The 21,573-nt window shown below is 39.0% G+C and overlaps 31 non-coding genes and 15 pseudogenes across 31 annotated transcripts; all 46 read right to left on the bottom strand.

The window, feature by feature from the left end:
• Positions 1-310: 310 nt before the first annotated feature.
• LOC146030325 (5S ribosomal RNA) lies at positions 311-429 on the bottom strand. Its single transcript, XR_014455825.1, has one exon. It is a non-coding gene; the product is annotated as a 5S ribosomal RNA (ribosomal RNA).
• Positions 430-775: 346 nt separating this feature from the next.
• Positions 776-894, bottom strand: LOC146027753 (5S ribosomal RNA). The gene has a single exon (XR_014455140.1). It is a non-coding gene; the product is annotated as a 5S ribosomal RNA (ribosomal RNA).
• Positions 895-1,239: 345 nt separating this feature from the next.
• On the bottom strand, positions 1,240-1,358 carry LOC146034725 (5S ribosomal RNA). Its single transcript, XR_014460128.1, has one exon. It is a non-coding gene; the product is annotated as a 5S ribosomal RNA (ribosomal RNA).
• A 345-nt stretch (positions 1,359-1,703) lies between these two features.
• On the bottom strand, positions 1,704-1,812 carry LOC146029286 (5S ribosomal RNA; annotated as a pseudogene).
• A 345-nt stretch (positions 1,813-2,157) lies between these two features.
• Positions 2,158-2,276, bottom strand: LOC146032162 (5S ribosomal RNA). Its single transcript, XR_014457607.1, has one exon. It is a non-coding gene; the product is annotated as a 5S ribosomal RNA (ribosomal RNA).
• Positions 2,277-2,620: 344 nt separating this feature from the next.
• On the bottom strand, positions 2,621-2,739 carry LOC146028283 (5S ribosomal RNA; annotated as a pseudogene).
• A 345-nt stretch (positions 2,740-3,084) lies between these two features.
• On the bottom strand, positions 3,085-3,203 carry LOC146034780 (5S ribosomal RNA). The gene has a single exon (XR_014460183.1). It is a non-coding gene; the product is annotated as a 5S ribosomal RNA (ribosomal RNA).
• A 345-nt stretch (positions 3,204-3,548) lies between these two features.
• LOC146030817 (5S ribosomal RNA) lies at positions 3,549-3,667 on the bottom strand. Its single transcript, XR_014456301.1, has one exon. It is a non-coding gene; the product is annotated as a 5S ribosomal RNA (ribosomal RNA).
• Positions 3,668-4,011: 344 nt separating this feature from the next.
• On the bottom strand, positions 4,012-4,130 carry LOC146028805 (5S ribosomal RNA). The gene has a single exon (XR_014455270.1). It is a non-coding gene; the product is annotated as a 5S ribosomal RNA (ribosomal RNA).
• A 343-nt stretch (positions 4,131-4,473) lies between these two features.
• On the bottom strand, positions 4,474-4,592 carry LOC146027845 (5S ribosomal RNA; annotated as a pseudogene).
• Positions 4,593-4,936: 344 nt separating this feature from the next.
• Positions 4,937-5,055, bottom strand: LOC146028793 (5S ribosomal RNA). The gene has a single exon (XR_014455268.1). It is a non-coding gene; the product is annotated as a 5S ribosomal RNA (ribosomal RNA).
• A 344-nt stretch (positions 5,056-5,399) lies between these two features.
• Positions 5,400-5,518, bottom strand: LOC146034115 (5S ribosomal RNA). The gene has a single exon (XR_014459521.1). It is a non-coding gene; the product is annotated as a 5S ribosomal RNA (ribosomal RNA).
• A 345-nt stretch (positions 5,519-5,863) lies between these two features.
• On the bottom strand, positions 5,864-5,982 carry LOC146030786 (5S ribosomal RNA). The gene has a single exon (XR_014456271.1). It is a non-coding gene; the product is annotated as a 5S ribosomal RNA (ribosomal RNA).
• Positions 5,983-6,327: 345 nt separating this feature from the next.
• LOC146029749 (5S ribosomal RNA) lies at positions 6,328-6,440 on the bottom strand (annotated as a pseudogene).
• Positions 6,441-6,785: 345 nt separating this feature from the next.
• On the bottom strand, positions 6,786-6,904 carry LOC146028781 (5S ribosomal RNA). The gene has a single exon (XR_014455266.1). It is a non-coding gene; the product is annotated as a 5S ribosomal RNA (ribosomal RNA).
• Positions 6,905-7,251: 347 nt separating this feature from the next.
• On the bottom strand, positions 7,252-7,370 carry LOC146027790 (5S ribosomal RNA; annotated as a pseudogene).
• Positions 7,371-7,714: 344 nt separating this feature from the next.
• On the bottom strand, positions 7,715-7,833 carry LOC146027722 (5S ribosomal RNA). Its single transcript, XR_014455109.1, has one exon. It is a non-coding gene; the product is annotated as a 5S ribosomal RNA (ribosomal RNA).
• Positions 7,834-8,178: 345 nt separating this feature from the next.
• On the bottom strand, positions 8,179-8,297 carry LOC146032974 (5S ribosomal RNA). The gene has a single exon (XR_014458385.1). It is a non-coding gene; the product is annotated as a 5S ribosomal RNA (ribosomal RNA).
• Positions 8,298-8,641: 344 nt separating this feature from the next.
• On the bottom strand, positions 8,642-8,750 carry LOC146029697 (5S ribosomal RNA; annotated as a pseudogene).
• Positions 8,751-9,096: 346 nt separating this feature from the next.
• Positions 9,097-9,215, bottom strand: LOC146030513 (5S ribosomal RNA). Its single transcript, XR_014456004.1, has one exon. It is a non-coding gene; the product is annotated as a 5S ribosomal RNA (ribosomal RNA).
• Positions 9,216-9,560: 345 nt separating this feature from the next.
• On the bottom strand, positions 9,561-9,679 carry LOC146034582 (5S ribosomal RNA). Its single transcript, XR_014459986.1, has one exon. It is a non-coding gene; the product is annotated as a 5S ribosomal RNA (ribosomal RNA).
• A 346-nt stretch (positions 9,680-10,025) lies between these two features.
• LOC146027789 (5S ribosomal RNA) lies at positions 10,026-10,144 on the bottom strand (annotated as a pseudogene).
• Positions 10,145-10,488: 344 nt separating this feature from the next.
• LOC146034834 (5S ribosomal RNA) lies at positions 10,489-10,607 on the bottom strand. The gene has a single exon (XR_014460237.1). It is a non-coding gene; the product is annotated as a 5S ribosomal RNA (ribosomal RNA).
• Positions 10,608-10,952: 345 nt separating this feature from the next.
• On the bottom strand, positions 10,953-11,071 carry LOC146034393 (5S ribosomal RNA). The gene has a single exon (XR_014459799.1). It is a non-coding gene; the product is annotated as a 5S ribosomal RNA (ribosomal RNA).
• Positions 11,072-11,417: 346 nt separating this feature from the next.
• LOC146031669 (5S ribosomal RNA) lies at positions 11,418-11,536 on the bottom strand. Its single transcript, XR_014457131.1, has one exon. It is a non-coding gene; the product is annotated as a 5S ribosomal RNA (ribosomal RNA).
• A 345-nt stretch (positions 11,537-11,881) lies between these two features.
• LOC146029725 (5S ribosomal RNA) lies at positions 11,882-11,990 on the bottom strand (annotated as a pseudogene).
• A 345-nt stretch (positions 11,991-12,335) lies between these two features.
• On the bottom strand, positions 12,336-12,454 carry LOC146032973 (5S ribosomal RNA). The gene has a single exon (XR_014458384.1). It is a non-coding gene; the product is annotated as a 5S ribosomal RNA (ribosomal RNA).
• A 344-nt stretch (positions 12,455-12,798) lies between these two features.
• LOC146029696 (5S ribosomal RNA) lies at positions 12,799-12,907 on the bottom strand (annotated as a pseudogene).
• Positions 12,908-13,253: 346 nt separating this feature from the next.
• On the bottom strand, positions 13,254-13,372 carry LOC146030512 (5S ribosomal RNA). The gene has a single exon (XR_014456003.1). It is a non-coding gene; the product is annotated as a 5S ribosomal RNA (ribosomal RNA).
• Positions 13,373-13,717: 345 nt separating this feature from the next.
• On the bottom strand, positions 13,718-13,836 carry LOC146034581 (5S ribosomal RNA). The gene has a single exon (XR_014459985.1). It is a non-coding gene; the product is annotated as a 5S ribosomal RNA (ribosomal RNA).
• Positions 13,837-14,182: 346 nt separating this feature from the next.
• On the bottom strand, positions 14,183-14,301 carry LOC146027788 (5S ribosomal RNA; annotated as a pseudogene).
• A 344-nt stretch (positions 14,302-14,645) lies between these two features.
• On the bottom strand, positions 14,646-14,764 carry LOC146034833 (5S ribosomal RNA). The gene has a single exon (XR_014460236.1). It is a non-coding gene; the product is annotated as a 5S ribosomal RNA (ribosomal RNA).
• A 345-nt stretch (positions 14,765-15,109) lies between these two features.
• On the bottom strand, positions 15,110-15,228 carry LOC146034392 (5S ribosomal RNA). Its single transcript, XR_014459798.1, has one exon. It is a non-coding gene; the product is annotated as a 5S ribosomal RNA (ribosomal RNA).
• A 346-nt stretch (positions 15,229-15,574) lies between these two features.
• On the bottom strand, positions 15,575-15,693 carry LOC146031658 (5S ribosomal RNA). The gene has a single exon (XR_014457120.1). It is a non-coding gene; the product is annotated as a 5S ribosomal RNA (ribosomal RNA).
• Positions 15,694-16,038: 345 nt separating this feature from the next.
• On the bottom strand, positions 16,039-16,147 carry LOC146029724 (5S ribosomal RNA; annotated as a pseudogene).
• Positions 16,148-16,493: 346 nt separating this feature from the next.
• LOC146030511 (5S ribosomal RNA) lies at positions 16,494-16,612 on the bottom strand. Its single transcript, XR_014456002.1, has one exon. It is a non-coding gene; the product is annotated as a 5S ribosomal RNA (ribosomal RNA).
• Positions 16,613-16,957: 345 nt separating this feature from the next.
• On the bottom strand, positions 16,958-17,076 carry LOC146034025 (5S ribosomal RNA). Its single transcript, XR_014459432.1, has one exon. It is a non-coding gene; the product is annotated as a 5S ribosomal RNA (ribosomal RNA).
• Positions 17,077-17,422: 346 nt separating this feature from the next.
• Positions 17,423-17,541, bottom strand: LOC146031405 (5S ribosomal RNA). Its single transcript, XR_014456872.1, has one exon. It is a non-coding gene; the product is annotated as a 5S ribosomal RNA (ribosomal RNA).
• A 345-nt stretch (positions 17,542-17,886) lies between these two features.
• Positions 17,887-18,005, bottom strand: LOC146034112 (5S ribosomal RNA). The gene has a single exon (XR_014459519.1). It is a non-coding gene; the product is annotated as a 5S ribosomal RNA (ribosomal RNA).
• Positions 18,006-18,350: 345 nt separating this feature from the next.
• LOC146029794 (5S ribosomal RNA) lies at positions 18,351-18,459 on the bottom strand (annotated as a pseudogene).
• Positions 18,460-18,806: 347 nt separating this feature from the next.
• LOC146034111 (5S ribosomal RNA) lies at positions 18,807-18,925 on the bottom strand. Its single transcript, XR_014459518.1, has one exon. It is a non-coding gene; the product is annotated as a 5S ribosomal RNA (ribosomal RNA).
• A 345-nt stretch (positions 18,926-19,270) lies between these two features.
• Positions 19,271-19,379, bottom strand: LOC146029793 (5S ribosomal RNA; annotated as a pseudogene).
• Positions 19,380-19,727: 348 nt separating this feature from the next.
• On the bottom strand, positions 19,728-19,846 carry LOC146031185 (5S ribosomal RNA). Its single transcript, XR_014456657.1, has one exon. It is a non-coding gene; the product is annotated as a 5S ribosomal RNA (ribosomal RNA).
• Positions 19,847-20,191: 345 nt separating this feature from the next.
• LOC146029522 (5S ribosomal RNA) lies at positions 20,192-20,300 on the bottom strand (annotated as a pseudogene).
• A 346-nt stretch (positions 20,301-20,646) lies between these two features.
• On the bottom strand, positions 20,647-20,765 carry LOC146028911 (5S ribosomal RNA; annotated as a pseudogene).
• Positions 20,766-21,109: 344 nt separating this feature from the next.
• On the bottom strand, positions 21,110-21,228 carry LOC146034640 (5S ribosomal RNA). Its single transcript, XR_014460045.1, has one exon. It is a non-coding gene; the product is annotated as a 5S ribosomal RNA (ribosomal RNA).
• Positions 21,229-21,573: the final 345 nt, after the last annotated feature.

Below are 21,573 nucleotides of genomic sequence, written 5' to 3'. Positions count from 1 at the left end.
ATAACCAGGTAAGCTAATAAAAAAGTTTCCTAACTGTATTGGCTTACTGAAAAAAATCATGTGTTGGTAAAGTAAAAAGACCTACAGGACATGATATTAGCAGGTGGTCTCAAATTAAACTACTAAAGAGGCTCAACACTGTTTAGCTGCCAAAAGCAGTTGGAATTGGGCCGAAACAGTGTGGAAAGTCTTTAGGTGATGGCTATTGTGTCTGTTTGACCTCTCCCAAATGTCTGTATTGGCAATAAAAAGAAAAAGTTTCCAATTTAAATAGCTAGAGAATAAAAACAATTTGCCAGTAATGGGAAAAAACCTACAGCACCTGGTGTTCCCATGTGGTCTCCCACCCAAGTACTAACCAGGCCCAACACTGCTTAGCTTCCAAGATCAGATGAGATTGGGCGTATGCAATGTGGTATGGCTGTAGGTGAGATACAGTCACTTTTTTGCCCTCTTCTACTTCTATAACCAGGTAAGCTAATAAAAAAGTTTCCTAACATTATTGGCTTACTGAAAAAAATCATGTGTTGGTAATGTAAAAAGACCTACAGGACATAATATTAGCAGGTGGTCTCAAATTAAACTACTAATGAGGCTCAACACTGTTTAGCTGCCAAAACCAGTTGGAATTGGGCCGAAACAGTGTGGTAAGTCTTTAGGTGTTTTCTATTGTGTCTGTTTCACCTCTCTCAAATGTCTGTATTGGCAATAAAAAGAAAAAGTTTCCAATTTAAATAGCTAGAGAATAAAAACAATTTGCCAGTAATGGGAAAAAAACCTACAGCATCTGGTGTTCCCATGTGGTCTCCCACCCAAGTACTAACTAGGCCCAAAACTGCTTAGCTTCCAAGATCAGACGAGATTGGGCGTATCCAATGTGGTATGGCTGTAGGTGAGATACAGGCACTTTTTTGCCCTCTTCTACTTCTATAACCAGGTAAGCTAATAAAAAAGTTTCCTAACTGTATTGGCTTACTGAAAAAAATCATGTGTTGGTAATGTAAAAAGACCTACAGGACATAATATTAGCAGGTGGTCTCAAATTGAACTACTAAAGAGGCTCAACACTGTTTAGCTGCCAAAAGCAGTTGGAATTAGGTCGAAACAGTGTGGTAAGTCTTTAGGTGATGGCTATTGTGTCTGTTTGACCTCTCACAGATGTCTGTATTGGCAATAAAAAGAAAAAGTTTCCAATTTAAATAGCTAGAGAATAAAAACAATTTGCCAGTAATGGGAAAAGACCTACAGCACGTGGTGTTCCCATGTGGTCTCCCACCCAAGTACTAACCAGACCCAACACTGCTTAGCTTCCAAGATCAGACGAGATTGGGCGTACCCAATGTGGTATGGCTGTAGGTGAGATACAGGCACTTTGTTGCCCTCTTCTACTTCTATAACCAGGTAAGCTAATAAAAAAGTTTCCTAACATTATTGGCTTACTGAAAAAAATCATGTGTTGGTAATGTAAAAAGACCTACAGGACATAATATTAGCAGGTGGTCTCAAATTAAACTACTAATGAGGCTCAACACTGTTTAGCTGCCAAAAGCAGTTGGAATTGGGCCGAAACAGTGTGGTAAGTCTTTAGGTGATGGCTATTGTGTCTGTTTCACCTCTCTCAAATGTCTGTATTGGCAATAAAAACAAAAAGTTTCCAATTTAAATAGCTAGAGAATAAAAACAATTTGCCAGTAATGGGAAAAAACCTACAGCACCTGGTGTTCCCATGTGGTCTCCCACCCAAGTACTAACCAGGCCCAACACTGCTTAGCTTCCAAGATCAGGCGTATCCAACGTGGTATGGCTGTAGTTGAGATACAGGCACTTTTTTGCCCTCTTCTACTTCTATAACCAGGTAAGCTAATAAAAAAGTTTCCTAACTGTATTGGCTTACTGAAAAAAATCATGTGTTGGTAAAGTAAAAAGACCAACAGGACATTATATTAGCAGGTGGTCTCAAATTAAACTACTAAAGAGGCTCAACACTGTTTAGCTGCCAAAAGCAGTTGGAATTGGGCCGAAACAGTGTGGAAAGTCTTTAGGTGATGGCTATTGTGTCTGTTTGACCTCTCCCAAATGTCTGTATTGGCAATAAAAAGAAAAAGTTTCCAATTTAAATAGCTAGAGAATAAAAACAATTTGCCAGTAATGGGAAAAAACCTACAGCACCTGGTGTTCCCATGTGGTCTCCCACCCAAGTACTAACCAGGCCCAACACTGCTTAGCTTCCAAGACCAGATGAGATTGGGCGTATCCAATGTGGTATGGCTGTAGTTGAGATACAGTCACTTTTTTGCCCTCTTCTACTTCTATAACCAGGTAAGCTAATAAAAAAGTTTCCTAACATTATTGGCTTACTGAAAAAAATCATGTGTTGGTAATGTAAAAAGACCTACAGGACATAATATTAGCAGGTGGTCTCACATTAAACTACTAATGAGGCTCAACACTGTTAGGTGCCAAAAGTAGTTGGAATTGGGCCGAAACAGTGTGGTAAGTCTTTAGGTGATGGCTATTGTGTCAGTTTCACCTCTCTCAAATGTCTGTATTGGCAATAAAAAGAAAAAGTTTCCAATTTAAATAGCTAGAGAATAAAAACAATTTGCCAGTAATGGGAAAAAACCTACAGCACCTGGTGTTCCCATGTGGTCTCCTACCCAAGTACTGACCAGCCCCAACACTGCTTAGCTTCCAAAATCAGACGAGATTGGGCGTATCCAATGTGGTATGGCTGTAGGTGAGATGCAGTCACTTTTTTGCCCTCTTCTACTTCTATCTAAAGGTAAGCTAATAAAAAAGTTTCCTAACTGTATTGGCTTACTGAAAAAAATCATGTGTTTGCAATGTAAAAAGACCTACAGGACATAATATCAGCAGGTGGTCTCAAATTAAACTACTAAAGAGGCTCAACACTATTTAGCTGCCAAAAGCAGTTGGAATTGGGCCGAAACAGTGTGGTAAGTCTTTAGGTGATGGCTATTGTGTCTGTTTGACTTCTCCCAAATGTCTGTATTGGCAATAAAAAGAAAAAGTTTCCAATTTAAATAGCTAGAGAATAAAAACAATTTGCCAGTAATGGGAAAAAACCTACAGCACCTGGTGTTCCCATGTGGTCTCCCACCCAAGTACTAACCAGGCCCAACACTGCTTAGCTTCCAAGATCAGACGAGTGTGGGCATATCCAATGTGGTATGGCTGTAGGTAAGATACAGGCACTTTTTTGCCCTCTTCTACTTCTATAACCAGGTAAGCGAATAAAAAAGATTCCTAACTGTATTGGCTTACTGAAAAAAATCATGTGTTGGTAATGTAAAAAGACCTACAGGACATAATATTAGCAGGTGGTCTCAAATTAAACTACTAAAGAGGCTCAACACTGTTTAGCTGCCAAAAGCAGTTGGAATTAGGCCGAAACAGTGTGGTAAGTCTTTAGGTGATGGCTATTGTGTCTGTTTGACCTCTCCCAAATGTCTGTATTGGCAATAAAAATAAAAAGTTTCCAATTTAAATAGCTAGAGAATAAAAACAATTTGCCAGTAATGGGAAAAAACCTACAGCACCTGGTGTTCCCATGTGGTCTCCCACCCAAGTACTAACCAGGCCCAACAATGCTTAGCTTCCAAGATCAGATGAGATTGGGAGTATCCAATGTGGTATAGCTGTAGGTGAGATAGAGTCACTTTTTTGCCCTCTTCTACTTCTATAACCAGGTAAGCTAATAAAAAAGTTTCCTAACATTATTGGCTTACTGAAAAAAATCATGTGTTGGTAATGTAAAAAGACCTACAGGACATAATATTAGCAGGTGGTCTCAAATAAACTACTAATGAGGCTCAACACTGTTTAGCTGCCAAAAGCAGTTGGAATTGGGCCAAAACAGTGTGGTAAGTCTTTAGGTGATGGCTATTGTGTCTGTTTCACCTCTCTCAAATGTCTGTATTGACAATAAAAAGAAAAAGTTTCCAATTTAAATAGCTATAGAATAAAAACAATTTGCCAGTAATGGGAAAAAACCTACAGCACCTGGTGTTCCCATGTGGTCTCCCACCCAAGTACTAACCAGGCCCAACACTGCTTAGCTTCCAAGATCAGACGAGATTGGGCGTATCCAATGTGGTATGGCTGTAGGTGAGATACAGTCACTTTTTTGCCCTCTTCTACTTCTATAACCAGGTAAGCTAAAAAAAAAGTTTCCTAACTGTATTGGCTTACTGAAAAAGTCATGTGTTGGTAATGTAAAAAGACCTACAGGACATAATATTAGCAGGTGGTCTCAAATTAAACTACTAAAGAGGCTCAACACTATTTAGCTGCCAAAAGCAGTTGGAATTGGACCGAAACAGTGGGTAAGTCTTTAGGTGATGGCTATTGTGTCTGTTTGACCTCTCCCAGATGTCTGTATTGGCAATAAAAAGAAAAAGTTTCCAATTTAAATAGCTAGAGAATAAAAACAATTTGCCAGTACTGGGAAAAAACCTACAGCACGTGGTGTTCCCATGTGGTCTCCCACCCAAGTACTAACAAGACCCAACACTGCTTAGCTTCCAAGATCAGACGAGATTGGGCGTATCCAATGTGGTATGGCTGTAGGTGAGATACAGGCACTTTTTTGCCCTCTTCTACTTCTATAACCAGGTAAGCTAATAAAAAAGTTTCCTAACATTATTGGCTTACTGAAAAAAATCATGTGTTGGTAATGTAAAAAGACCTACAGGACATAATATTAGCAGGTGGTCTCAAATAAACTACTAATGAGGCTCAACACTGTTTAGCTGCCAAAAGCAGTTGGAATTGGGCCAAAACAGTGTGGTAAGTCTTTAGGTGATGGCTATTGTGTCTGTTTCACCTCTCTCAAATGTCTGTATTGACAATAAAAAGAAAAAGTTTCCAATTTAAATAGCTATAGAATAAAAACAATTTGCCAGTAATGGGAAAAAACCTACAGCACCTGGTGTTCCCATGTGGTCTCCCACCCAAGTACTAACCAGGCCCAACACTGCTTAGCTTCCAAGATCAGACGAGATTGGGCGTATCCAATGTGGTATGGCTGTAGGTGAGATACAGTCACTTTTTTGCCCTCTTCTACTTCTATAACCAGGTAAGCTAATAAAAAAGTTTCCTAACTGTATTGGCTTACTGAAAAAGTCATGTGTTGGTAATGTAAAAAGACCTACAGGACATAATATTAGCAGGTGGTCTCAAATTAAACTACTAAAGAGGCTCAACACTATTTAGATGCCAAAAGCAGTTGGAATTGGACCGAAACAGTGGGGTAAGTCTTTAGGTGATGGCTATTGTGTCTGTTTGACCTCTCCCAGATGTCTGTATTGGCAATAAAAAGAAAAAGTTTCCAATTTAAATAGCTAGAGAATAAAAACAATTTGCCAGTACTGGGAAAAAACCTACAGCACGTGGTGTTCCCATGTGGTCTCCCACCCAAGTACTAACCAGACCCAACACTGCTTAGCTTCCAAGATCAGACGAGATTGGGCGTATCCAATGTGGTATGGCTGTAGGTGAGATACAGGCACTTTTTTGCCCTCTTCTACTTCTATAACCAGGTAAGCTAATAAAAAAGTTTCCTAACATTATTGGCTTACTGAAAAAAATCATGTGTTGGTAATGTAAAAAGACCTACAGGACATAATATTAGCAGGTGGTCTCAAATTAAACTACTAATGAGGCTCAACACTGTTTAGCTGCCAAAAGCAGTTGGAATTGGGCCAAAACAGTGTTGTAAGTCTTTAGGTGATGGCTATTGTGTCTGTTTCACCTCTCTCAAATGTCTATATTGGCAATAAAAAGAAAAAGTTTCCAATTTAAATAGCTAGAGAATAAAAACAATTTGCCAGTAATGGGAAAAAACCTACAGCACCTGGTGTTCCCATGTGGTCTCCCACCCAAGTACTAACCAGGCCCAACACTGCTTAGCTTCCAAGATCAGACGAGATTGGGCGTATCCAATGTGGTATGGCTGTAGATGAGATACAGGCACTTTTTTGCCCTCTTCTACTTCTATAACCAGGTAAGCTAATAAAAAAGTTTCCTAACATTATTGGCTTACTGAAAAAAATCATGTGTTGCTCATGTAAAAAGACCTACAGGACATAATATTAGCAGGTGGTCTCAAATTATACTACTAATGAGGCTCAACACTGTTTAGCTGCCAAAAGAAGTTGGAATTGGGCCGAAACAGTGTGGTAAGTCTTTAGGTGATGGCTATTGTGTCTGTTTCACCTCTCTCAAATGTCTGTATTGGCAATAAAAACAAAAAGTTTTCAATTTAAATAACTAGAGAATAAAAACAATTTGCCAGTAATGGGAAAAAACCTACAGCACCTGGTGTTCCCATGTGGTCTCCCACCCAAGTACGTACTAACCAGGCCCAACACTGCTTAGCTTCCAAGATCAGGCGTATCTAACGTGGTATGGCTGTAGGTGAGATACAGTCTCTTTTTTGCCCTCTTCTACTTCTATAACCAGGTAAGCTAATAAAAAAGTTTCCTAACTGTATTGGCTTACTGAAAAAAATCATGTGTTGGTAATGTAAAAAGACCTACAGGACATAATATTAGCAGGTGGTCTCAAATTAAACTACTAAAGAGGCTCAATACTATTTAGCTGCCAAAAGCAGTTGGAATTGGGCCGAAACAGTGTGGTAAGTCTTTAGGTGATGGCTATTGTGTCTGTTTGACCTCTCCCAAATGTCTGTAGTGGCAATAAAAAGAAAAAGATTCCAATTTAAATAGCTAGAGAATAAAAACAATTTGCCAGTAATGGGAAAAAACCTACAGCACCTGGTGTTCCCATGTGGTCTCCCACCCAAGTACTAACCAGGCCCAACACTGCTTAGCTTCCAAGATCAGACGAGATTGGGCGTATCCAATGTGGTATGGCTGTAGGTGAAATACAGGCACTTTTTTGCCCTCTTCTACTTCTATAACCAGGTAAGCTAATAAAAAAGTTTCCTAACTGTATTGGCTTACTGAAAAAAATCATGTGTTGGTAATGTAAAAAGTCCTACAGGACATAATATAAGCAGGTGGTCTCAAATTAAACTACTAAAGAGGCTCAACACTGTTTAGCTGCCAAAAGCAGTTGGAATTGGGCCGAAACAGTGTGGTAAGTCTTTAGGTGATGGCTATTGTGTCTGTTTCACCTCTCTCAAATGTCTGTATTGGCAATAAAAAGAAAAAGTTTCCAATTTAAATAGCTAGAGAATAAAAACAATTTGCCAGTAATGGAAAAAAAAACCTACAGCACGTGGTGTTCGCATTTGGTCTCCCACCCAAGTACTAACCAGGCCCAACACTGCTTAGCTTCCAAAATCAGACGAGATTGGGCGTATCCAATGTGGTATGGCTGTAGGTGAGATACAGTCACTTTTTTGCCCTCTTCTACTTCTATAACCAGGTAAGCTAATAAAAAAGTTTCCTAACTGTATTGGCTTACTGAAAAAATCATGTGTTGGTAATGTAAAAAGACCTACAGGACATAATATTAGCAGGTGGTCTCAAATTAAACTACTAATGAGGCTCAACACTGTTTAGCTGCCAAAAGCAGTTGGAATTGGGCCGAAACAGTGTGGTAAGTCTTTAGGTGATGGCTATTGTGTCTGTTTCACCTCTCTCAAATGTCTGTATTGGCAATAAAAAGAAAAAGTTTCCAATTTAAATAGCTAGAGAATAAAAACAATTTGCCAGTAATGGGAAAAAACTTACAGCACGTGGTCTTCCCATGTGGTCTCCCACCCAAGTACTAACCATGCCCAACACTGCTTAGCTTCCAAGATCAGACGAGATTGAGCATATCCAATGTGGTATGGCTGTTGGTGAGATACAGGCTCTTTTTTGCCCTCTTCTACTTCTATCTAAAGGTAAGCTAATAAAAAAGTTTCCTAACTGTATTGGCTTACTGAAAAAAATCATGTGTTGGTAATGTAAAAATACCTACAGGACATAATATTAGCAGGTGGTCTCAAATTAAACTACTAAAGAGGCTCAACACTATTTAGCTGCCAAAAGCAGTTGGAATTGGGCCGAAACAGTGTTATAAGTCTTTAGGTGATGGCTATTGTGTCTGTTTGACCTCTCCCAAATGTCTGTATTGGCAATAAAAAGAAAAAGTTTCCAATTTAAATAGCTAGAGAATAAAAACAATTTGCCAGTAATGGGAAAAAGCCTACAGCACATGGTGTTCCCATGTGGTCTCCCACCCAAGTACTAACCAGGCCCAACACTGCTTAGCTTCCAAGATCAGATGAGATTGGGCGTATCCAATGTGGTATGGCTGTAGGTGAGATACAGTCACTTTTTTGCCCTCTTCTACTTCTATAACCAGGTAAGCTAATAAAAAAGTTTCCTAACATTATTGGCTTACTGAAAAAAATCATGTGTTGGTAATGTAAAAAGACCTACAGGACATAATATTAGCAGGTGGTCTCAAATTAAACTACTAATGAGGCTCAACACTGTTAGGTGCCAAAAGTAGTTGGAATTGGGCCGAAACAGTGTGGTAAGTCTTTAGGTGATGGCTATTGTGTCAGTTTCACCTCTCTCAAATGTCTGTATTGGCAATAAAAAGTAAAAGTTTCCAATTTAAATAGCTAGAGAATAAAAACAATTTGCCAGTAATGGGAAAAAACATACAGCACGTGGTGTTCCCATGTGGTCTCCCACCCAAATACTAACCAGGCCCAACACTGCTTAGCTTCCAAGATCAGGCGTATCCAATGTGGTATGGCTGTAGGTGAGATACAGTTACTTTTTTGCCCTCTTCTACTTCTATAACCAGGTAAGCTAATAAAAAAGTTTCCTAACATTATTGGCTTACTGAAAAAAATCATGTGTTGCTAATGTAAAAAGACCTACAGGACATAATATTAGCAGGTGGTCTCAAATTAAACTACTAATGAGGCTCAACACTGTTTAGCTGCCAAAAGCAGTTGGAATTGGGCCGAAACAGTGTGGTAAGTCTTTAGGTGATGGCTATTGTGTCTGTTTCACCTCTCTCAAATGTCTGTATTGGCAATAAAAAGAAAAAGTTTCCAATTTAAATAGCTAGAGAATAAAAACAATTTGCCAGTAATGGGAAAAAAACCTACAGCACCTGGTGTTCCCATGTGGTCTCCCACCCAAGTACTAACCAGGCCCAACACTGCTTATCTTCCAAGATCAGACGAGATTGGGCGTATCCAATGTGGTATGGCTGTAGGTGAGATACAGGCACTTTTTTGCCCTCTTCTACTTCTATAACCAGGTAAGCTAATAAAAAAGTTTCCTAACTGTATTGGCTTACTGAAAAAAATCATGTGTTGGTAATGTAAAAAGACCTACAGGACATAATATTAGCAGGTGGTCTCAAATTAAACTACTAAAGAGGCTCAACACTGTTTAGCTGCCAAAAGCAGTTGGAATTAGGCCGAAACAGTGTGGTAAGTCTTTAGGTGATGGCTATTGTGTCTGTTTCACCTCTCTCAAATTTCTATATTGGCAATAAAAAGAAAAAGTTTCCAATTTAAATAGCTAGAGAATAAAAACAATTTGCCAGTAATGGGAAAAAACCTACAGCACCTGGTGTTACCATGTGGTCTCCCACCCAAGTACTAACCAGGCCCAACACTGCTTAGCTTTCAAGATCAGACGAGATTGGGCGTATCCAATGTGGTATGGCTGTAGATGAGATACAGGCACTTTTTTGCCCTCTTCTACTTCTATAACCAGGTAAGCTAATAAAAAAGTTTCCTAACATTATTGGCTTACTGAAAAAAATCATGTGTTGCTCATGTAAAAAGACCTACAGGACATAATATTAGCAGGTGGTCTCAAATTAAACTACTAATGAGGCTCAACACTGTTTAGCTGCCAAAAGAAGTTGGAATTGGGCCGAAACAGTGTGGTAAGTCTTTAGGTGATGGCTATTGTGTCTGTTTCACCTCTCTCAAATGTCTGTATTGGCAATAAAAACAAAAAGTTTTCAATTTAAATAGCTAGAGAATAAAAACAATTTGCCAGTAATGGGAAAAAAACCTACAGCACGTGGTGTTCGCATTTGGTCTCCCACCCAAGTACTAACCAGGCCCAACACTGCTTAGCTTCCAAAATCAGACGAGATTGGGCGTATCCAATGTGGTATGGCTGTAGGTGAGATACAGTCACTTTTTTGCCCTCTTCTACTTCTATAACCAGGTAAGCTAATAAAAAAGTTTCCTAACTGTATTGGCTTACTGAAAAAATCATGTGTTGGTAATGTAAAAAGACCTACAGGACATAATATTAGCAGGTGGTCTCAAATTAAACTACTAATGAGGCTCAACACTGTTTAGCTGCCAAAAGCAGTTGGAATTGGGCCGAAACAGTGTGGTAAGTCTTTAGATGATGGCTATTGTGTCTGTTTCACCTCTCTCAAATGTCTGTATTGGCAATAAAAAGAAAAAGTTTCCAATTTAAATAGCTAGAGAATAAAAACAATTTGCCAGTAATGGGAAAAAACTTACAGCACGTGGTCTTCCCATGTGGTCTCCCACCCAAGTACTAACCAGGCCCAACACTGCTTAGCTTCCAAGATCAGATGAGATTGGGCATATCCAATGTGGTATGGCTGCAGGTGAGATACAGGCTCTTTTTTGCCCTCTTCTACTTCTATCTAAAGGTAAGCTAATAAAAAAGTTTCCTAACTGTATTGGCTTACTGAAAAAAATCATGTGTTGGTAATGTAAAAATACCTACAGGACATAATATTAGCAGGTGGTCTCAAATTAAACTACTAAAGAGGCTCAACACTATTTAGCTGCCAAAAGCAGTTGGAATTGGGCCGAAACAGTGTTATAAGTCTTTAGGTGATGGCTATTGTGTCTGTTTGACCTCTCCCAAATGTCTGTATTGGCAATAAAAAGAAAAAGTTTCCAATTTAAATAGCTAGAGAATAAAAATAATTTGCCAGTAATGGGAAAAAACCTACAGCATTTGGTGTTCCCATGTGGTCTCCCACCCAAGTACTAACCAGGCCCAACACTGCTTAGCTTCCAAGATCAGACGAGATTGGGCGTATCCAATGTGGTATGGCTGTAGGTGACATAGAGTAACTTTTTTGCCCTCTTCTACTTCTATAACCAGGTTAGCTAATAAAAAAGTTTCCTAACATTATTGGCTTACTGAAAAAAATCATGTGTTGGTAATGTAAAAAGACCTACAGGACATAATATTAGCAGGTGGTCTCAAATTAAACTACTAATGAGGCTCAACACTGTTTAGCTGCCAAAAGCAGTTGTAATTGGGCCGAAACAGTGTGGTAAGTCTTTAGGTGATGGCTATTGTGTCTGTTTCACCTCTCTCAAATGTCTGTATTGGCAATAAAAAGAAAAAGTTTCCAATTTAAATAGCTAGAGAATAAAAACAATTTGCCAGTAATGGGAAAAAAACCTACAGCACCTGGTGTTCCCATGTGGTCTCCCACCCAAGTACTAACCAGGCCCAACACTGCTTAGCTTCCAAGATCAGACGAGATTGGGCGCATCCAATGTGGTATGGCTGTAGGTGAGATACAGGCACTTTTTTGCCCTCTTCTACTTCTATAACCAGGTAAGCTAATAAAAAAGTTTCCTAACTGTATTGGCTTACTGAAAAAAATCATGTGTTGGTAATGTAAAAAGACCTACAGGACATAATATTAGCAGGTGGGCTCAAATTAAACTACTAAAGAGGCTCAACACTGTTTAGCTGCCAAAAGCAGTTGGAATTAGGCCGAAACAGTGTGGTAAGTCTTTAGGTGATGGCTATTGTGTCTGTTTGACCTCTCCCAGAAGTCTGTATTGGCAATAAAAAGAAAAAGTTTCCAATTTAAATAGCTAGAGAATAAAAACAATTTGCCAGTAATGGGAAAAAACATACAGCACGTGGTGTTCCCATGTGGTCTCCCACCGAAATACTAACCAGGCCCAACACTGCTTAGCTTCCAAGATCAGGCGTATCCAATGTGGTATGGCTGTAGGTGAGATACAGTTACTTTTTTGCCCTCTTCTACTTCTATAACCAGGTAAGCTAATTAAAAAGTTTCCTAACATTATTGGCTTACTGAAAAAAATCATGTGTTGCTAATGTAAAAAGACCTACAGGACATAATATTAGCAGGTGGTCTCAAATTAAACTACTAATGAGGCTCAACACTGTTTAGCTGCCAAAAGCAGTTGGAATTGGGCCGAAACAGTGTTATAAGTCTTTAGGTGATGGCTATTGTGTCTGTTTGACCTCTCCCAAATGTCTGTATTGGCAATAAAAAGAAAAAGTTTCCAATTTAAATAGCTAGAGAATAAAAACAATTTGCCAGTAATGGGAAAAAGCCTACAGCACATGGTGTTCCCATGTGGTCTCCCACCCAAGTACTAACCAGGCCCAACACTGCTTAGCTTCCAAGATCAGATGAGATTGGGCGTATCCAATGTGGTATGGCTGTAGGTGAGATACAGTCACTTTTTTGCCCTCTTCTACTTCTATAACCAGGTAAGCTAATAAAAAAGTTTCCTAACATTATTGGCTTACTGAAAAAAATCATGTGTTGGTAATGTAAAAAGACCTACAGGACATAATATTAGCAGGTGGTCTCAAATTAAACTACTAATGAGGCTCAACACTGTTAGGTGCCAAAAGTAGTTGGAATTGGGCCGAAACAGTGTGGTAAGTCTTTAGGTGATGGCTATTGTGTCAGTTTCACCTCTCTCAAATGTCTGTATTGGCAATAAAAAGTAAAAGTTTCCAATTTAAATAGCTAGAGAATAAAAACAATTTGCCAGTAATGGGAAAAAACATACAGCACGTGGTGTTCCCATGTGGTCTCCCACCCAAATACTAACCAGGCCCAACACTGCTTAGCTTCCAAGATCAGGCGTATCCAATGTGGTATGGCTGTAGGTGAGATACAGTTACTTTTTTGCCCTCTTCTACTTCTATAACCAGGTAAGCTAATAAAAAAGTTTCCTAACATTATTGGCTTACTGAAAAAAATCATGTGTTGCTAATGTAAAAAGACCTACAGGACATAATATTAGCAGGTGGTCTCAAATTAAACTACTAATGAGGCTCAACACTGTTTAGCTGCCAAAAGCAGTTGGAATTGGGCCGAAACAGTGTGGTAAGTCTTTAGGTGATGGCTATTGTGTCTGTTTCACCTCTCTCAAATGTCTGTATTGGCAATAAAAAGAAAAAGTTTCCAATTTAAATAGCTAGAGAATAAAAACAATTTGCCAGTAATGGGAAAAAAACCTACAGCACCTGGTGTTCCCATGTGGTCTCCCACCCAAGTACTAACCAGGCCCAACACTGCTTATCTTCCAAGATCAGACGAGATTGGGCGTATCCAATGTGGTATGGCTGTAGGTGAGATACAGGCACTTTTTTGCCCTCTTCTACTTCTATAACCAGGTAAGCTAATAAAAAAGTTTCCTAACTGTATTGGCTTACTGAAAAAAATCATGTGTTGGTAATGTAAAAAGACCTACAGGACATAATATTAGCAGGTGGTCTCAAATTAAACTACTAAAGAGGCTCAACACTGTTTAGCTGCCAAAAGCAGTTGGAATTAGGCCGAAACAGTGTGGTAAGTCTTTAGGTGATGGCTATTGTGTCTGTTTCACCTCTCTCAAATTTCTATATTGGCAATAAAAAGAAAAAGTTTCCAATTTAAATAGCTAGAGAATAAAAACAATTTGCCAGTAATGGGAAAAAACCTACAGCACCTGGTGTTACCATGTGGTCTCCCACCCAAGTACTAACCAGGCCCAACACTGCTTAGCTTTCAAGATCAGACGAGATTGGGCGTATCCAATGTGGTATGGCTGTAGATGAGATACAGGCACTTTTTTGCCCTCTTCTACTTCTATAACCAGGTAAGCTAATAAAAAAGTTTCCTAACATTATTGGCTTACTGAAAAAAATCATGTGTTGCTCATGTAAAAAGACCTACAGGACATAATATTAGCAGGTGGTCTCAAATTAAACTACTAAAGAGGCTCAACACTGTTTAGCTGCCAAAAGAAGTTGGAATTGGGCCGAAACAGTGTGGTAAGTCTTTAGGTGATGGCTATTGTGTCTGTTTCACCTCTCTCAAATGTCTGTATTGGCAATAAAAACAAAAAGTTTTCAATTTAAATAGCTAGAGAATAAAAACAATTTGCCAGTAATGGGAAAAAAACCTACAGCACGTGGTGTTCGCATTTGGTCTCCCACCCAAGTACTAACCAGGCCCAACACTGCTTAGCTTCCAAAATCAGACGAGATTGGGCGTATCCAATGTGGTATGGCTGTAGGTGAGATACAGTCACTTTTTTGCCCTCTTCTACTTCTATAACCAGGTAAGCTAATAAAAAAGTTTCCTAACTGTATTGGCTTACTGAAAAAATCATGTGTTGGTAATGTAAAAAGACCTACAGGACATAATATTAGCAGGTGGTCTCAAATTAAACTACTAATGAGGCTCAACACTGTTTAGCTGCCAAAAGCAGTTGGAATTGGGCCGAAACAGTGTGGTAAGTCTTTAGATGATGGCTATTGTGTCTGTTTCACCTCTCTCAAATGTCTGTATTGGCAATAAAAAGAAAAAGTTTCCAATTTAAATAGCTAGAGAATAAAAACAATTTGCCAGTAATGGGAAAAAACTTACAGCACGTGGTCTTCCCATGTGGTCTCCCACCCAAGTACTAACCAGGCCCAACACTGCTTAGCTTCCAAGATCAGATGAGATTGGGCATATCCAATGTGGTATGGCTGCAGGTGAGATACAGGCTCTTTTTTGCCCTCTTCTACTTCTATCTAAAGGTAAGCTAATAAAAAAGTTTCCTAACTGTATTGGCTTACTGAAAAAAATCATGTGTTGGTAATGTAAAAATACCTACAGGACATAATATTAGCAGGTGGTCTCAAATTAAACTACTAAAGAGGCTCAACACTATTTAGCTGCCAAAAGCAGTTGGAATTGGGCCGAAACAGTGTTATAAGTCTTTAGGTGATGGCTATTGTGTCTGTTTGACCTCTCCCAAATGTCTGTATTGGCAATAAAAAGAAAAAGTTTCCAATTTAAATAGCTAGAGAATAAAAATAATTTGCCAGTAATGGGAAAAAACCTACAGCATTTGGTGTTCCCATGTGGTCTCCCACCCAAGTACTAACCAGGCCCAACACTGCTTAGCTTCCAAGATCAGACGAGATTGGGCGTATCCAATGTGGTATGGCTGTAGGTGACATAGAGTAACTTTTTTGCCCTCTTCTACTTCTATAACCAGGTTAGCTAATAAAAAAGTTTCCTAACATTATTGGCTTACTGAAAAAAATCATGTGTTGGTAATGTAAAAAGACCTACAGGACATAATATTAGCAGGTGGTCTCAAATTAAACTACTAATGAGGCTCAACACTGTTTAGCTGCCAAAAGCAGTTGTAATTGGGCCGAAACAGTGTGGTAAGTCTTTAGGTGATGGCTATTGTGTCTGTTTCACCTCTCTCAAATGTCTGTATTGGCAATAAAAAGAAAAAGTTTCCAATTTAAATAGCTAGAGAATAAAAACAATTTGCCAGTAATGGGAAAAAAACCTACAGCACCTGGTGTTCCCATGTGGTCTCCCACCCAAGTACTAACCAGGCCCAACACTGCTTAGCTTCCAAGATCAGACGAGATTGGGCGCATCCAATGTGGTATGGCTGTAGGTGAGATACAGGCACTTTTTTGCCCTCTTCTACTTCTATAACCAGGTAAGCTAATAAAAAAGTTTCCTAACTGTATTGGCTTACTGAAAAAAATCATGTGTTGGTAATGTAAAAAGACCTACAGGACATAATATTAGCAGGTGGGCTCAAATTAAACTACTAAAGAGGCTCAACACTGTTTAGCTGCCAAAAGCAGTTGGAATTAGGCCGAAACAGTGTGGTAAGTCTTTAGGTGATGGCTATTGTGTCTGTTTGACCTCTCCCAGAAGTCTGTATTGGCAATAAAAAGAAAAAGTTTCCAATTTAAATAGCTAGAGAATAAAAACAATTTGCCAGTAATGGGAAAAAACATACAGCACGTGGTGTTCCCATGTGGTCTCCCACCGAAATACTAACCAGGCCCAACACTGCTTAGCTTCCAAGATCAGGCGTATCCAATGTGGTATGGCTGTAGGTGAGATACAGTTACTTTTTTGCCCTCTTCTACTTCTATAACCAGGTAAGCTAATAAAAAAGTTTCCTAACATTATTGGCTTACTGAAAAAAATCATGTGTTGCTAATGTAAAAAGACCTACAGGACATAATATTAGCAGGTGGTCTCAAATTAAACTACTAATGAGGCTCAACACTGTTTAGCTGCCAAAAGCAGTTGGAATTGGGCCGAAACAGTGTGGTAAGTCTTTAGGTGATGGCTATTGTGTCTGTTTCACCTCTCTCAAATGTCTGTATTGGCAATAAAAAGAAAAAGTTTCCAATTTAAATAGCTAGAGAATAAAAACAATTTGCCAGTAATGGGAAAAAAACCTACAGCACCTGGTGTTCCCATGTGGTCTCCCACCCAAGTACTAACCAGGCCCAACACTGCTTATCTTCCAAGATCAGACGAGATTGGGCGTATCCAATGTGGTATGGCTGTAGGTGAGATACAGGCACTTTTTTACCCTCTTCTACTTCTATAACCAGGTAAGCTAATAAAAAAGTTTCCTAACTGTATTGGCTTACTGAAAAAAATCATGTGTTGGTAATGTAAAAAGACCTACAGGACATAATATTAGCAGGTGGTCTCAAATTAAACTACTAAAGAGGCTCAACACTGTTTAGCTGCCAAAAGCAGTTGGAATTAGGCCGAAACAGTGTGGTAAGTCTTTAGGTGATGGCTATTGTGTCTGTTTGACCTCTCCCAAATGTCTGTATTGGCAATAAAAAGAAAAAGTTTCCAATTTAAATAGCTAGAGAATAAAAATAATTTGCCAGTAATGGGAAAAAACCTACAGCACGTGGTGTTCCCATGTGGTCTACCACCCAAGTACTAACCAGGCCCAACACTGCTTAGCTTCCAAGATCAGACGAGATTGGGCGTATCCAATGTGGTATGGCTGTAGGTGACATAGAGTAACTTTTTTGCCCTCTTCTACTTCTATAACCAGGTTAGCTAATAAAAAAGTTTCCTAACATTATTGGCTTACTGAAAAAAATCATGTGTTGGTAATGTAAAAAGACCTACAGGACATAATATTAGCAGGTGGTCTCAAATTAAACTACTAATGAGGCTCAACACTGTTTAGCTGCCAAAAGCAGTTGGAATTGGGCCGAAACAGTGTGGTAAGTCTTTAGGTGATGGCTATTGTGTCTGTTTCACCTCTCTCAAATGTCTGTATTGGCAATAAAAAGAAAACGTTTCCAATTTAAATAGCTAGAGAATAAAAACAATTTGCCAGTAATGGGAAAAAAACCTACAGCACCTGGTGTTCCCATGTGGTCTCCCTCCCAAGTACTAACCAGGCCCAACACTGCTTAGCTTCCAAGATCAGACGAGATTGGGCGTATCCAATGTGGTATGGCTGTAGGTGAGATACAGGCACTTTTTTGCCCTCTTCTACTTCTATAACCAGGTAAGCTAATAAAAAAGTTTCCTAACTGTATTGGCTTACTGAAAAAAATCATGTGTTGGTAATGTAAAAAGACCTACAGGACATAATATTAGCAGGTGGTCTCAAATTAAACTACTAAAGAGGCTCAACACTGTTTAGCTGCCAAAAGCAGTTGGAATTAGGCCGAAACAGTGTGGTAAGTCTTTAGGTGATGGCTATTGTGTCTGTTTGACCTCTCCCAGATGTCGGTATTGGCAATAAAAAGAAAAAGTTTCCAATTTAAATAGCTAGAGAATAAAAACAATTTGCCAGTAATGGGAAAAAACCTACAGCACGTGGTGTTCCCATGTGGTCTCCCACCCAAGTACTAACCAGACCCAACACTGCTTAGCTTCCAAGATCAGACGAGATTGGGCGTATCCAATGTGGTATGGCTGTAGGTGAGATACAGGCACTTTTTTGCCCTCTTCTACTTCTATAACCAGGTAAGCTAATAAAAAAGTTTCCTAACATTATTGGCTTACTGAAAAAAATCATGTGTTGGTAATGTAAAAAGACCTACAGGACATAATATTAGCAGGTGGTCTCAAATTAAACTACTAATGAGGCTCAACACTGTTTAGCTGCCAAAAGCAGTTGGAATTGGGCCAAAACAGTGTTGTAAGTCTTTAGGTGATGGCTATTGTGTCTGTTTCACCTCTCTCAAATTTCTATATTGGCAATAAAAAGAAAAAGTTTCCAATTTAAATAGCTAGAGAATAAAAACAATTTGCCAGTAATGGGAAAAAACCTACAGCATGTTGTGTTCCCATGTGGTCTCCCACCCAAGTACTAACCAGGCCCAACACTGCTTAGCTTCCAAGATCAGGCGTATCCAATGTGGTATGGCTGTAGGTGAGATACAGTTACTTTTTTTTTCCCTCTTCTACTTCTATAACCAGGTAAGCTAATAAAAAAGTTTCCTAACATTATTGGCTTACTGAAAAAAATCATGTGTTGCTAATGTAAAAAGACCTACAGGACATAATATTAGCAGGTGGTCTCAAATTAAACTACTAATGAGGCTCAACACTGTTTAGCTGCCAAAAGCAGTTGGAATTGGGCCGAAACAGTGTGGTAAGTCTTTAGGTGATGGCTATTGTGTCTGTTTGACCTCTCCCAGATGTCGGTATTGGCAATAAAAAGAAAAAGTTTCCAATTTAAATAGCTAGAGAATAAAAACAATTTGCCAGTAATGGGAAAAAACCTACAGCACGTGGTGTTCCCATGTGGTCTCCCACCCAAGTACTAACCAGACCCAACACTGCTTAGCTTCCAAGATCAGACGAGATTGGGCGTATCCAATGTGGTATGGCTGTAGGTGAGATACAGGCACTTTTCTGCCCTCTTCTACTTATATAACCAGGTAAGCTAATAAAAAAGTTTCCTAACATTATTGGCTTACTGAAAAAAATCATGTGTTGGTAATGTAAAAAGACCTACAGGACATAAAATTAGCAGGTGGTCTCAAATTAAACTACTAATGAGGCTCAACACTGTTTAGCTGCCAAAAGCAGTTGGAATTGGGCCAAAACAGTGTTGTAAGTCTTTAGGTGATGGCTATTGTGTCTGTTTCACCTCTCTCAAATTTCTATATTGGCAATAAAAAGAAAAAGTTTCCAATTTAAATAGCTAGAGAATAAAAACAATTTGCCAGTAATGGGAAAAAACCTACAGCATGTTGTGTTCCCATGTGGTCTCCCACCCAAGTACTAACCAGGCCCAACACTGCTTAGCTTCCAAGATCAGGCGTATCCAATGTGGTATGGCTGTAGGTGAGATACAGTTACTTTTTTTTTCCCTCTTCTACTTCTATAACCAGGTAAGCTAATAAAAAAGTTTCCTAACATTATTGGCTTACTGAAAAAAATCATGTGTTGCTAATGTAAAAAGACCTACAGGACATAATATTAGCAGGTGGTCTCAAATTAAACTACTAATGAGGCTCAACACTGTTTAGCTGCCAAAAGCAGTTGGAATTGGGCCGAAACAGTGTGGTAAGTCTTTAGGTGATGGCTATTGTGTCTGTTTCACCTCTCTCAAATGTCTGTATTGGCAATAAAAAGAAAAAGTTTCCAATTTAAATAGCTAGAGAATAAAAACAATTTGCCAGTAATGAGAAAAAAACCTACAGCACCTGGTGTTCCCATGTGGTCTCCCACCCAAGTACTAACCAGGCCCAACACTGCTTAGCTTCCAAGATCAGATGAGATTGGGCGTATCCAATGTGGTATGGCTGTAGGTGAGATACAGGCACTTTTTTGCCCTCTTCTACTTCTATAACCAGGTAAGCTAATAAAAAAGTTTCCTAACTGTATTGGCTTACTGAAAAAAATCATGTGTTGGTAATGTAAAAAGACCTACAGGACATAATATTAGCAGGTGGTCTCAAATTAAACTACTAAAGAGGCTCAACACTGTTTAGCTGCCAAAAGCAGTTGGAATTAGGCCGAAACAGTGTGGTAAGTCTTTAGGTGATGGCTATTGTGTCTGTTTCACCTCTCTCAAATGTCTGTATTGGCAATAAAAACAAAAAGTTTTCAATTTAAATAGCTAGAGAATAAAAACAATTTGCCAGTAATGGGAAAAAACCTACAGCACCTGGTGTTCCCATGTGGTCTCCCACCCAAGTACTAACCAGGCCCAACACTGCTTAGCTTCCAAGATCAGGCGTATCTAACATGGTATGGCTGTAGGTGAGATACAGGCACTTTTTTGCCCTCTTCTACTTCTATAACCAGGTAAGCTAATAAAAAAGTTTCCTAACTGTATTGGCTTACTGAAAAAAATCATGTGTTGGTAATGTAAAAAGTCCTACAGGACATAATATTAGCAGGTGGTCTCAAATTAAACTACTAAAGAGGCTCAACACTGTTTAGCTGCCAAAAGCAGTTGGAATTGGGCCGAAACAGTGTGGTAAGTCTTCATGTGATGGCTATTGTGTCTGTTTCACCTCTCTCAAATGTCTGTATTGGCAATAAAAAGAAAAAGTTTCCAATTTAAATAGCTATAGAATAAAAACAATTTGCCAGTAATGGGAAAAAAACCTACAGCATGTGGTGTTCGCATGTGGTCTCCCACCCAAGTACTAACCAGACCCAACACTGCTTAGCTTCCAAAATCAGACGAGTTTGGGCTTATTCAATGTGGTATGGCTGTAGGTGAGATACAGTCACTTTTTTGCCCTCTTCTACTTCTATAACCAGGTAAGCTAATAAAAAAGTTTCCTAACTGTATTGGCTTACTGAAAAAATCATGTGTTGGTAATGTAAAAAGACCTACAGGACATAATATTAGCAGGTGGTCTCAAATTAAACTACTAATGAGGCTCAACACTGTTTAGCTGCCAAAAGCAGTTGGAATTGGGCCGAAACAGTGTGGTAAGTCTTTAGGTGATGGCTATTGTGTCTGTTTCACCTCTCTCAAATGTCTGTATTGGCAATAAAAAGAAAAAGTTTCCAATTTAAATAGCTAGAGAATAAAAACAATTTGCCAGTAATGGGAAAAAACTTACAGCACGTGGTCTTCCCATGTGGTCTCCCACCCAAGTACTAACCAGGCCCAACACTGCTTAGCTTCCAAGATCAGACGAGATTGGGCATATCCAATGTGGTATGGCTGTAGGTGAGATACAGGCTCTTTTTTGCCCTCTTCTACTTCTATCTAAAGGTAAGCTAATAAAAAAGTTTCCTAACATTATTGGCTTACTGAAAAAAATCATGTGTTGGTAATGTAAAAATACCTACAGGACATAATATTAGCAGGTGGTCTCAAATTAAACTACTAAAGAGGCTCAACACTATTTAGCTGCCAAAAGCAGTTGGAATTGGGCCGAAACAGTGTTATAAGTCTTTAGGTGATGGCTATTGTGTCTGTTTGACCTCTCCCAAATGTCTGTATTGGCAATAAAAAGAAAAAGTTTCCAATTTAAATAGCTAGAGAATAAAAATAATTTGCCAGTAATAGGAAAA

This window comes from Crinia signifera, chromosome 8 (genome assembly GCF_055691185.1).
Source record: "Crinia signifera chromosome 8, ASM5569118v1, whole genome shotgun sequence".
In the NCBI taxonomy this organism is placed as follows: Eukaryota; Metazoa; Chordata; class Amphibia; order Anura; family Myobatrachidae; genus Crinia; species Crinia signifera.
Note: the sequence above shows the minus strand (reverse complement) of the source record. Positions and strands in the feature narration are given on the sequence as shown.